The sequence below is a fragment of the Arachis hypogaea genome, chromosome 6, assembly GCF_003086295.3.
Source record: "Arachis hypogaea cultivar Tifrunner chromosome 6, arahy.Tifrunner.gnm2.J5K5, whole genome shotgun sequence".
Classification (NCBI taxonomy): Eukaryota; Viridiplantae; Streptophyta; class Magnoliopsida; order Fabales; family Fabaceae; genus Arachis; species Arachis hypogaea.
In genome coordinates, this window is record NC_092041.1 from 33,257,388 (window position 1) to 33,270,782 (window position 13,395).

General features: G+C 39.6%; 1 non-coding gene across 1 annotated transcript; it reads left to right on the forward strand.

Moving 5' to 3' along the window:
* Positions 1 to 338: 338 nt before the first annotated feature.
* Positions 339 to 442, forward strand: LOC112699907 (small nucleolar RNA R71). The gene has a single exon (XR_003152839.1). It is a non-coding gene; the product is annotated as a small nucleolar RNA R71 (small nucleolar RNA).
* Positions 443 to 13,395: the final 12,953 nt, after the last annotated feature.

Below are 13,395 nucleotides of genomic sequence, written 5' to 3' on the forward strand. Positions count from 1 at the left end.
CAGAAGATGCCTCATTAGTACTGTTGGATGCATTTTGCCATCCATTCAGACTTTGAAAAATCATGTTGACTTGCTGAGTCAACATTTTGTTCTGAGCCAAAATGGCATTCAGAGCATCAATTTCAAGAACTCCCTTCCTTTGAGGCGTCCCATTATTCATGGAATTCCTCTCAGAAGTGTACATGAACTGGTTATTTGCAACCATGTCAATAAGTTCTTGAGCTTCTGCAGGCGTTTTCTTTAGGTGAATGGATCCACCTGCAGAATGGTCTAATGACATCTTAGAGAACTCAGATAGACCATAATAGAATATATCTATCATGGTCCATTCTGAAAACATGTCAGAAGGACATCTTTTGGTCATCTGTTTGTATCTTTCCCAAGCTTCATAGAGGGATTCACCATCTTTTTGTTTGAAGGTCTGAACATCCATTCTAAGCTTGCTCAGCTTTTGAGGAGGAAAGAACTTAGCCAAGAAGGCCGTGACCAGCTTATCCTAGGAGTCCAGACTATCTTTAGGTTGAGAGTCCAACCATGCTCTAGCTCTGTCTCTTACAGTAAAAGGGAAAAGCATGAGCCTATAGACTTCAAGATCTACTCCATTAGTCTTAATTTAAAAACTGGTATGGATCTTCTGATAGAAGTCCATAAAACTTGCAGTTCTGTTGCATTAGAGCAACTAGTTGAGGTTTTAGCTCAAAATTGTTTGCTCCAATGGCAAGAATTGAGATGCTTCTTCCATCAAACTTGAAAGTAGGTGTAGTATAATCACCAAGCATCCTTCTTGCATTATTGTTGTTGGGTTCGGCTGCCATCTCCTTTTCTTGTTCGAAAATTTCAGCAAGGTTGTCTCTAGATTGTTGTAATTTAGCTTCTCTTAGTTTCCTCTTCAGAGTCCTTTCAGGTTCTGGATCAGCTTCAACAAGAATGCCTATTTCCTTGTTCCAGCTTATATGAAAAAAAAGAGAACAGAAAAAGAAGAGGGATCCTCTATGTCACAGTAAAGAGGTTCCTTATTATTAGTAGAAGAAGAAAGGGGATAAAGAAAGGAGAATCCAAACACAAGGGTGAGGATAAGGGCAGTGATTTAAGATGAAGAGTGATGAGCGGATATTTTATACGCTTTTTGGGGGTAATTTCATGTAGATTTTAGCATGTTTCAGTTAGTTTTTAGTAGAATAATACTAGTTTTTAGGCAAAAATCATATTTCTGGACTTTACTATGAGTTTGTGTGTTTTTCTGTGATTTCAGGTATTTTCTGGCTGAAATTGAGGGAGCTGAGCAAAAATCTGACTTAGGCTGAAAAAGGACTGCTGATGCTGTTGGATCCTGACCTCCTTGCACTCGAAATGGATTTTCTGGAGCTACAGAAGTCCAATTGGCGCGCTCTCAACGGCGTTGGAAAGTAGACATCCAGGGCTTTCCAGCAATATATAATAGTCCATACTTTGCGCAAGGATAGACGACGTAACTTGGCGTTAAACGCCAAGTTCATGCTGCTGTCTGGAGTTAAACGCCAGAAAAACGTCATGATCCGGAGTTGAACGCCCAAAACACGTCATAACCTGAAGTTTGACGCCAAGAAAGGCCTCTACACGTGGAAAGCTTTAGTCTCAGCCCCAGCACACACCAAGTGGGCCCCAGAAGTGGATTTCTGCACCAATTATCTTAGTTTATTCATTTTCTGTAAACCTAGGTTACTAGTTTACTATTTAAACAACTTTTACAGACATTTCTTGTACCTCATGACATTTTCAGATCTGAATTACATACTTTGTGACGGCATGAGTCTCTAAACTCCATTGTTGGGGGTGAGGAGCTCTGCAGCGTCTCGATGATTTAATACAATTCCTTTGTTTTCCATTCAAACACGCTTGTTCTTATCTAAGATGTTTATTCGCGCTTAATTGTGAAGAAGGTGATGATCCGTGACACTCATCACCTTCCTCAATCCATGAACGTGTGCCTGACAACCACCTCCGTTCTACATCAGACTGAATGAATGTCTCTTAGATTCCCCAACAGAATCTTCGTGGTATAGGCCGGATTGATGGCGGCATTCATGAGAATCCGGAAAGTCTAAACCTTGTCTGTGGTATTCCGAGTAGGATTCCAGGATTGGATGACTGTGACGTGCTTCAAACTCCTGAGGGCTGGGCGTTAGTGACAGACGCAAAAGAATCAATGGGTTCTATTCCAACCTGATTGAGAACCGACAGATGATTAGCCGTGCTGTGACAGAGCATAGGAACGTTTTCACTGAGAGGATGGGAAGTAGCCACTGACAACGGTGACACCCTACATAGAGCTTGCCATGGAAGGAACCTGCGTGTGAGAAGAGGATTTCAAGGAAGAGTTGAAGTCAGAGGACAAAGCATCTCCAAAACTCCAACATATTCCCCAATACTGCAAAACAAAGTAACATTGTTCCCTCTTTTATTTTTATAATCAAATCTAGTAATTTCACTTTTAATCCAAATAACCTTGTTGACATCCTAACTAAGACTAATAAAATAAATATTGATTGCTTCAAACCAATAATCTCCGTGGGATCGACCCTTACTCACGTAAGGTATTACTTGGACGACCCAGTGCACTTGCTGGTTAGTTGAACGAAGTTGTGAAAAGAAAGTAATCAGTTAGTTAAATTAGTTCTCTTTGGCACATGCCAAGGAGCTATTAATTAAGGATCACAATTTCGTCCACCAAGTTTTTGGCGCCGTTGCCGGGGAATATTTGAGTTTGGACAATTGAAGGCTTATTTTATTTCTTAGATTAGGAATAATTTATTTTTATTTTTATTCTTAATTTTATTGTTATAGAGTCATTAAATCTTGATAGGATAGTTTCTTTTCAAAAATTTCTTTTCAAAATTTATTATTTTCTTTTAATTAATTGCTAATCTTCGTGAGTTTTAGTGTCTTGTTCTAAGTTTGGTGTCAATTGCATATCTCATATTTTTCTTTAAAATTTTCGACTTGTGATCTTTGTTCTTCATTAATCTTCAAGTTGTTCTTGCTTATTTTTCTTGTTTGATTTTGAGTTTTTCTTGCTTTGTGTCTTTTCTTGTTTCACTTGTGTTCCTTTTAAAGCACTAATTGGAATATCTGCACCAAGTGTCATATTTATTCCCAATTGGCTAAAGCATTGGTTTATATTCTTGATGAGGGAGCACCAGTACTTTTGAAAATCTTTTTCAAAAATAATTTTTCTTGATTCAATCTTGTGCCAAACCCTAAGTTTGGTGTTTTCTTGTTAATCTTTCTTTAATTTTCGAAAACTTGTCTTGATTTTCTAAAAATTTTAAGTTTGGTGTTCTTTCTTATGTTCTTGGTGTTCTTGTGAATCTTCAAAGTGTTCTTGAGTTTTTCTTGTGTCTTGATCTTAAAATTTTTTAAGTTTGGTGTTCCTTGGTGTTTTCCCTCCAAAAATTTTCGAAAATAAGGAGCATTAGATCTAAAAATTTTAAGTCTTGTGTCTTTTGTGTGTTTTTCTCTTTCATCATAAAATTCAAAATTCAAAAAAAAAAATTTTATTTTTCTAACTAATTTTGAACTATATTTTTTTCGAAAATTTTAGATAAAAATTTAATTTTCAATTTCAAAATATTTTCACTTTCTTTTATTTATTTCGTTTTTATTTTATTTTATAAAAAAATTAATTTTTTATAAAATAAATAATATCAACATATATACCCTTTCTTTTATTCCAACACGGAAGCACCTATGAATGAACAGTCCAAGAGGACTTTGGGGTCATATGCTAACCCCACTACTGCTTCATATGGGAGTAGTATCTGTATACCCTCCATTGGAGTTAGTAGCTTTGAGCTGAATCCTCAGCTCATTATCATGGTGCAGCAAAACTGCCAGTATTCTGGTCTTCCACATGAAGAACCTACAGAGTTTCTGGCACAATTTCTGCAAATTGCTGATACAGTACATGATAAGGAAGTAGATCAGGATGTCTACAGATTATTACTGTTTCCGTTTGCTGTGAAAGATCAAGCTAAGAAATGGTTAAATAACCAGCCTAAGAACAGCATAAAAACATGGAAACAGCTATCAGAGAAATTCCTGAATCACTATTTCCCTCCCAAACGGATGACACAGCTAAGGCTAAGCATCCAAGGCTTCAAACAAGGAGATAATGAATCCCTTTATGATGCATGGGAGAGATACAGAGAGATGCTAAGAAAATGCCCCTCTGAAATGTTTTCAGAATGGGTGCAATTAGACATCTTTTACTCTGGGCTTACAGAAAAAGCTCAGATTTCTCTAGACCACTCAGCTGGTGGATCTATACATATGAGAAAAACAATTGAAGAAGCTCAAGAGCTTATTGATACAGTTGCCAGAAATCAGCATCTGTATCTAAACAGTGAATCTTCCATGAAAGAAGAAGCCAAAACAGTAACTGCAGAACTCAGTCCGGTGGATCAGGCTAATGAATTTAATCAGCAATTAGACTTTCTAACTCAGTAGCTAGCCGAATTCAAGGAAATATTACAGGAAACAAGAATGGCTAACAGGAATATGGAAGTGCAATTAAAGCAGACAGAAAAGCAACTGTCAAAACAAATAGCAGAAGAATGCCGAGCAGTTCAATTAAGAAGTGGGAAAACATTAAACACCTCACTTCAAAGCAGCAAGAAGACAGGAAATGAACAAATGGCCACTCAAAATCCCTCTGAGGACAAGCAGAGCCCAGAAAGGGATAAAGCTGGCGCTGAACGCCCAGACCATGCTCATTCCTGGCGTTCAACGCAAGAAACAAGCATGGATCTGGCATTGAACGTCCAAAAGGAACATGGTTCTGGCGTTCAAACGCCAGTAACAAGCAAGGAGGTGGCGTTTAACGCCACCCCAGCTTCCACCCCTGGTATTCAAACGCCAGTGGGTGATCAGTCACATACAAGTGCTGATAACAATCCTTCTAAAAAGGCTTCCCAACCCACTTCTGTAGGTAATAAACCTGCAGTAACTAAGGTTGAGGAATACAAAGCCAAAATGCCTTATCCTCAAAAACTCCGCCAAGCGGAACAGGATAAGCAATTTGCTCGCTTTGCAGACTATCTCAGGACTCTTGAAATAAAGATTCCGTTTGCAGAAGCACTTGAGCAAATACCCTCTTATGCTAAGTTCATGAAAGAGATCTTAAGTCATAAGAAGGATTGGAGGGAAACTGAAAAAGTTTACCTCACTGAAGAATGTAGTGCAGTCATCCTGAAAAGCTTACCTGAGAAGCTTAAAGATCCTGGGAGTTTTATGATACCATGCACATTAGAAGGTGTTTGTACCAAGCAAGCTTTATGTGATCTTGGGGCAAGTATCAATCTAATACCTGCATCTACTATCAGAAAGCTTGGTTTAACTGAAGAAATTAAACCAACCAGGATATGTCTTCAACTTGCTGATGGCTCCATTAAATACCCATCAGGCGTGATTGAAGACATGATTGTCAAGGTTGGGCCATTTGCCTTTCCTACTGACTTTGTGGTGCTGGAAATGGAGGAGCACAAGAGTGCAACTCTCATTCTAGGAAGACCTTTCCTAGCAACTGGCCGAACCCTCATTGATGTCCAAAAAGGGGAAGTAACCTTGAGAGTCAATGAGGAGGAGTTCAAGTTGAATGTTGTTAAAGCCATGCAACATCCAGACACCCCAAATGACTGCATGAGTGTTGATATTATTGACTCTCTGGTAAGAGAGGTCAATATGGCTCAGAGTCTCGAATCAGAGCTAGAGGACATCTTTAAAGATGTTCTGCCTGATTTGGAGGAATCAGAGAAGATAATAGAACCTCTGAAAATCCCTCAAGAAGAGGAGAAACCTCCAAAACCCGAACTCAAACCATTACCACCATCCCTGAAATATGCATTTCTGGGAGAAGGTGAAACCTTTCCTGTAATTATAAGCTCTACCTTAGAGCCACAGGAAGAGGAAGCACTAATTCAAGTGCTAAGGACGCACAAGACAGCTCTTGGGTGGTCCATTAGTGATCTTAAGGGCATTAGCCCAGCCAGATGCATGCACAAAATCTTGTTGGAGGATGACGCCAAGCCAGTGGTTCAACCACAAAGGTGGCTGAATCCAGCTATGAAAGAAGTGGTGCAAAAAGAGGTCACTAAATTACTAGAGGCTGGGATTATTTATCCTATTTCTGACAGCCCCTGGGTAAGCCCTGTCCAAGTTGTCCCTAAGAAAGGTGGCATGACAGTGGTTCATAATGAAAAAAATGAACTGGTCCCTACAAGGACAGTTACAGGGTGGCGTATGTGCATTGACTACAGAAGGCTCAATACAGCCACCAGAAAGGATCATTTTCCTTTACCATTCATAGACCAGATGCTAGAAAGACTAGCAGGTCATGAATACTACTGCTTCCTGGATGGATATTCAGGTTATAATCAAATTGCAGTAGATCCCCAGGATCAGGAGAAAACGGCATTCACATGCCCATCTGGAGTATTTGCATACAGAAGGATGCCATTTGGGCTGTGCAATGCACCTGCAACCTTTCAGAGGTGCATGCTCTCAATTTTCTCTGACATGGTGGAAAAATTTCTGGAAGTCTTCATGGATGACTTTTCAGTATTTGGAGACTCATTCAGCTCCTGCCTTAACCATTTAGCACTTGTTCTGAAAAGATGCCAAGAGACTAACCTGGTTTTAAATTGGGAAAAATGTCACTTTATGGTGACTGAAGGAATTGTCCTTGGGCACAAAATTTCGAACAAGGGGATAGAGGTGGACCAAGCTAAGGTAGAAGTAATTGAAAAATTACCACCTCCTGCTAATGTTAAGGCAATCAGAAGCTTTCTAGGGCATGCAGGATTCTATAGGAGGTTTATAAAGGATTTTTCAAAAATCGCCAAACCTCTGAGCAACCTGCTAGCTGCAGACACGCCATTTATCTTTGATGAAGAGTGTCTGCAGGCATTTGAGACTCTGAAAGCTAAATTGGTTACAGCACCAATCATCTCTGCACCAGACTGGACATTACCATTTGAACTGATGTGTGATGCCAGTGACCATGCCATTGGTGCAGTGTTGGGACAAAGGCATGACAAGCTTATGCACGTCATTTACTATGCCAGCCGTGTGCTAAATGATGCACAGAAGAATTATACAACCACAGAAAAAGAGCTACTTGCAGTGGTTTACGCCATTGACAAATTCAGATCCTACTTAGTAGGATCAAAAGTGATTGTGTACACTGATCATGCTGCTCTTAAATATCTACTCACAAAGCAGGATTCAAAACCCAGACTCATCAGATGGGTGCTGCTTCTGCAAGAGTTTGATATAGAAATAAGAGACAGAAAAGGGACAGAAAATCAAGTAGCAGATCACCTGTCCCGAATAGAACCAGTGGAAGGGGCGTCCCTCCCTCTCACTGAAATCTCTGAAACCTTTCCGGATGAGCAACTGCTGGCCATCCAGGAAGTGCCATGGTTTGCAGACATTGCAAACTACAAGGCAGTGAGATTCATACCCAAAGAGTACAGTAAGATGCAATCAAAGAAATTAATCACAGATGCAAAGTACTATCTTTGGGATGAACCATATCTCTTTAAGAGATGTGCAGACGGAGTAATCCGTAGATGTGTGCCTAAAGAAGAAGCACAGAAGATCCTTTGGCATTGCCATGGATCACAGTATGGAGGACATTTTGGAAGTGAACGAACAGCCACAAGAGTCCTCCAAAGTGGCTTCTACTGGCCTACTCTCTATAAAGACTCCCGAGCATTTGTGCTTAACTGTGATAGTTGCCAAAGATCAGGCAACCTGCCTCACAGTTATGCCATGCCTCAACAAGGAATCTTGGAGATTGAGTTGTTTGATGTATGGGGCATTGACTTCATGGGACCTTTCCCACCATCATACTCAAACACCTATATTCTGGTGGCAGTGGATTATGTATCCAAATGGGTGGAGGCTATTGCAACACCCACTAATGACACTAAAACAGTGTTAAAATTCCTCCAGAAACATATCTTCAGCAGATTTGGTATCCCTAGAGTGTTAATCAGTGATGGGGGCACTCATTTCTGTAATAAATAGCTCTACTCTGCTTTAGTACGTTATGGAGTCAACCACAGGGTGGCTACTCCATATCACCCACAAACTAATGGGCAGGCTGAAGTCTCAAATAGAGAACTTAAAAGAATCTTGGAACGGACTGTAATTAACCGTAGAAAGGATTGGGCAAGAAGCTTGGATGATGCTCTATGGGCATACAGAACAGCATTTAAGACCCCTATAGGGACCTCTCCGTACCAGCTGGTGTATGGAAAGGCATGTCACTTGCCAGTGGAACTGGAACACAAGGCCTATTGGGCAACCAGATTCCTGAACCTTGATGCCAAGTTAGCTAGAGAAAAACGATTACTCCAGTTAAATGAGCTAGAGGAATTTAGACTCAATGCTTTCGAAAATGCAAAAATTTACAAAGAGAAAGCAAAAAGATGGCATGATAAGAAATTGTCATCCAGAGTCTTTGAGCCAGGACAGAAAGTTCTGCTATTTAATTCAAGGCTCAAATTATTCCCTGGGAAATTAAAATCCCGGTGGAGAGGTCCATATGTAATCACAAGCGTATCACCATATGGATACATAGAACTTCAGGATAGTGACTCTAACAAAAAGTTCATTGTTAATGGACAAAGAGTTAAACACTATCTTGAAGGCAACTTCGAGCAAGAATGCTCAAAACTGAGACTTAATTGAAGATCAGTGATAGTCCAGCTAATGACATTAAAGAAGCGCTTGCTGGGAGGCAACCCAGCCATGTACAAAGTTTAATTACTAATTAAATAAATTTTCTTTCTTTACAGGTTTAGGTCTAAGTATCTTCAAAGGTGAAATAGCAAATTTATTGAAGTCCCAAAAGTTACAGAGAAATTTGGAAGCTCACTGGCATGAAAAAGCCAGTAAGAAACACTTTGGGCATTAAACGCCCAAAAGAAGCACCCACTGGGCGTTTAACGCCAGTAAGGGTAGCCTTCTGGGCGTTAAACGCCAGAAAGGAGCATCTTCTGGGCGTTAAACGCCAGAAAGATGCACCTTCTGGGCGTTTAACGCCAATCTGCTAGCATTCTGGGCGTTTAGAAAAACGCCCAGTAAAGAAGGACTTCCTGGCGTTCAACGCCAGAAAGAAGCATCACATGGGCGTTGAACGCCCAGGAGAAGCAACATGTGGGCGTTAAACGCCCAAACCATGCACCATGTGGGCGTTTAACGCCAGGATGGTGGGAGGAGGTACAATTTCGTTTTTCTTTGCAATTTTTCAAAATTTTTATGTTTCAATTCATGATTTCTTGCATAAACATATTTTAAATTATCACTTTCAATTCCAAAAGTTTTTATCCTAATTTCTAAAATCCCTTTTTCAAAAATATTAAATATATCTTAATCCATAAAGCCAAATGGCTTTCCAATTCAAGCCATCATCTTTTCAAATTTGTTTCCAACACATCAATAATTCCTTTTAAGAAAATCCTCTTCAAAATTAAATTTCAAAATTATCTTTTAAATTATGATTCATATCTTTTCCTTTTTAAAATTATATCTTTTTAAAATTATATCTTTTTCTGATCATAATTTTTAAAATCATATCTTTTATCTTATCTCTATCTTATTTTTCGAAAATTTCCCACCCCCCCATCCCTTTATATTATATTCGGCCTCCTCCTCCTCATCTTCATCCAACACTTGCTCTCCTTCTATCCCTCTTCTTTCTTCTCCTTTGCTTGAGGACAAGCAAAACTCTAAGTTTGGTGTGCTTATCCGTGATCACAAAAATATACTCACTTAAGATCATGGCCCCTAAAGGAAAGCAAACCACCCCAAGAGGGAAGAAAGAAAGCGCTCCAAAGCCACTTTGGAATCAAGGGAAGTTCTTAACTAAAGAACATTCAGACCATTACTACAAGATAATGAGTCACAGATCAGTGATCCCGGAAGTCAGATTTGATCTGAAAGAAGATGAATATCCGGAGATCCAAGAGAAAATTCGAAACAGGAATTGGGAAATTCTGGCCAATCCTGAAACGAAAGTGGGGAAGAATATGGTTCAGGAATTCTATGCTAATCTATGGCAGACAGAAAGGCAAAGAATCATTGGAGCTGCTCTCTTTGACCATAAGACCTTAGTCAGAGGAAAGATCATTCATACCAATTCTGACAAGATCAGGGAGATATTCAAGATTCCTCAACTGAAAGATGACCCAAACTCCTTTAATAGGAGAATGATGAGGGTCAATAAAGGGTTGGACAAGGTTCTGGAGGATATATGCATCCCTGGAGCAAAGTGGACTACCAGTACAACTGGCATCCCAGTTCAACTCAAAAGAGAAGATCTAAAACCAGTAGCCAGAGGCTGGCTGGATTTTATTAGTCGTTCCATATTGCCCACCAGCAACCATTCTGAAGTTACCATCAAAAGAGCTGTCATGATTCACTGCATCATGTTGGGAAAAGAAGTGGAAGTCCATCAGCTGATCTCCTGTGAGCTATATAAAATAGCAAACAGGAATTCTAAGGACGCTAAATTGGCTTATCCAAGCCTAGTTTCTATGCTTTGCAAAGATGCTGGAGTAAAGATGGGAATAACTGAATATATCCTAATTGAAAAGCCCATTACTGGAACATCAATGGTCAGGCAACAGCAACAAGAGGATTCTGCCAGAAGGAGAGCACAAGAACCCCTCCCAGAACTGCCCCAATTCGAATATTGGGAACAGCTTGAGGCTTCTATTTCCAGATTGCAAGAAGCTATGGATCAAATAAAGGAAGAACAGAATAATCAAGGTAGCATGATTTGCAAACTGCTCAAGGAACAGGAGGAGCAAGGGCGTGATCTAAGGGAGCTGAAGCGCCAAAAATTAATCCTTGAACCACACCCCAAAGAATTAGAGGAGCATCCACTCCTCAAAACAACAGGTTGCTGAGTTCCAATTTTTCTGTTTTAACTTAGTGATAATTATTCCTTTTAGAAATTGACCTTAGAAGATATTTAGTAGTAATTAGGATGTCTATTTTGATTTTATTTCCAATTAAGCTATAATTTATTTTTCTCATCATCATTAGGCATGAATAAAGTAGTAGATTTTTTTTAGAATAAAGAAGTAATCTATATTTTTTGAGTTCTTAATAATAAAATTTATAATTAATTATATGTGGTGGCAATACTTTTTGTTCTCTGAATGAATGCTTGAACAGTGCATAATATGTACTTTGAATTTGATGAATATTGGCTCCTGAAAGAATGAGGAACACGAAAAATATTGTTGATGATCTGAAAGATCATGAAATTGATTCTTGAAGCAAGAAAAAGCAGTCAAAAAAAAAATAATAATATATACAATATTCACAAGCCATGAGCACTAGCCAAGAGTAAAAAGGATCCAAGGCTTTGAGCATCAATGGATAGGAGGGCCCAAGGAAATAAAAATTCAGGCCTAAGCGGCTAAACCAAGCTGTCCCTAACCATGTGCTTGTGTCATGAAGGTCCAAGTGAAAAACTTGAGACTGAGTGGTTAAAGTCGTGATCCAAAGCAAAAGAGTGTGCTTAAGAGCTCTGGACACCACTGACTGGGGACTCTAGCAAAGCTAAGTCATAATCTGAAAAGGTTCACCCAGTTATGTATCTGTGGCATTTATGTATCCGGTGGTAATACTGGAAGACAAAGTGCTTAGGGCCACAGCCAAGACTCATAAAATAACTGTGTTCAAGAATCAACATACTACACTAAGAGAGTCAATAATACTATCTGAATTCTGAGTTCCTAAGGATGCCAATCATTCTGAAAATTTAAAGATACAGGGAGATGCCAAAACTATTCAGAGACAAAAAGCTACAAGCCCCGCTCATCTAATAAGAATCTGAGCCTCATTTAAAACTCGAGAATATTATTACTTCTTTATTTCTGTTAGAACCTATTTTATTCATCTAGTTGCTTGAGGACAAGCAACAGTTTAAGTTTGGTGTTGTGATGAGCGGATATTTTATACGCTTTTTGGGGGTAATTTCATGTAGATTTTAGCATGTTTCAGTTAGTTTTTAGTAGAATAATACTAGTTTTTAGGCAAAAATCATATTTTTGGACTTTACTATGAGTTTGTGTGTTTTTCTGTGATTTCAGGTATTTTCTGGCTGAAATTGAGGGAGCTGAGCAAAAATCTGACTTAGGCTGAAAAAGGACTGCTGATGTTGTTGGATCCTGACCTCCTTGCACTCGAAATGGATTTTCTGGAGCTACAGGAGTCCAATTGGCGCGCTCTCAACGGCGTTGGAAAGTAGACATCCAGGGCTTTCCAGCAATATATAATAGTTCATACTTTGCGCAAGGATAGACGACGTAACTTGGCGTTAAACGCCAAGTTCATGCTGCTGTCTGGAGTTAAACGCCAGAAAAACGTCATGATCCGGAGTTGAACGCCCAAAACACGTCATAACCTGAAGTTTGACGCCAAGAAAGGCCTCTACACGTGGAAAGCTTTAGTCTCAGCCCCAGCACACACCAAGTGGGCCCCAGAAGTGGATTTCTGCACCAATTATCTTAGTTTATTCATTTTCTGTAAACCTAGGTTACTAGTTTACTATTTAAACAACTTTTACAGACATTTCTTGTACCTCATGACATTTTCAGATCTGAATTACATACTTTGTGAGGGCATGAGTCTCTAAACTCCATTGTTGGGGGTGAGGAGCTCTGCAGCGTCTCGATGATTTAATACAATTCCTTTGTTTTCCATTCAAACACGCTTGTTCTTATCTAAGATGTTTATTCGCGCTTAATTGTGAAGAAGGTGATGATCCGTGACACTCATCACCTTCCTCAATCCATGAACGTGTGCCTGACAACCACCTCCGTTCTACATCTGAATGAATGTCTCTTAGATTCCCCAACAGAATCTTCGTGGTATAGGCCGGATTGATGGCGGCATTCATGAGAATCCGGAAAGTCTAAACCTTGTCTGTGGTATTCCGAGTAGGATTCCAGGATTGGATGACTGTGACGTGCTTCAAACTCCTGAGGGCTGGGCGTTAGTGACAGACGCAAAAGAATCAATGGGTTCTATTCCAACCTGATTGAGAACCGACAGATGATTAGCCGTGCTGTGACAGAGCATAGGAACGTTTTCACTGAGAGGATGGGAAGTAGCCACTGACAACGGTGACACCCTACATAGAGCTTGCCATGGAAGGAACCTGCGTGTGAGAAGAGGATTTCAAGGAAGAGTTGAAGTCAGAGGACAAAGCATCTCCAAAACTCCAACATATTCCCCAGTACTGCAAAACAAAGTAACATTGTTCCCTCTTTTATTTTTATAATCAAATCTAGTAATTTCACTTTTAATCCAAATAACCTTGTTGACATCCTAACT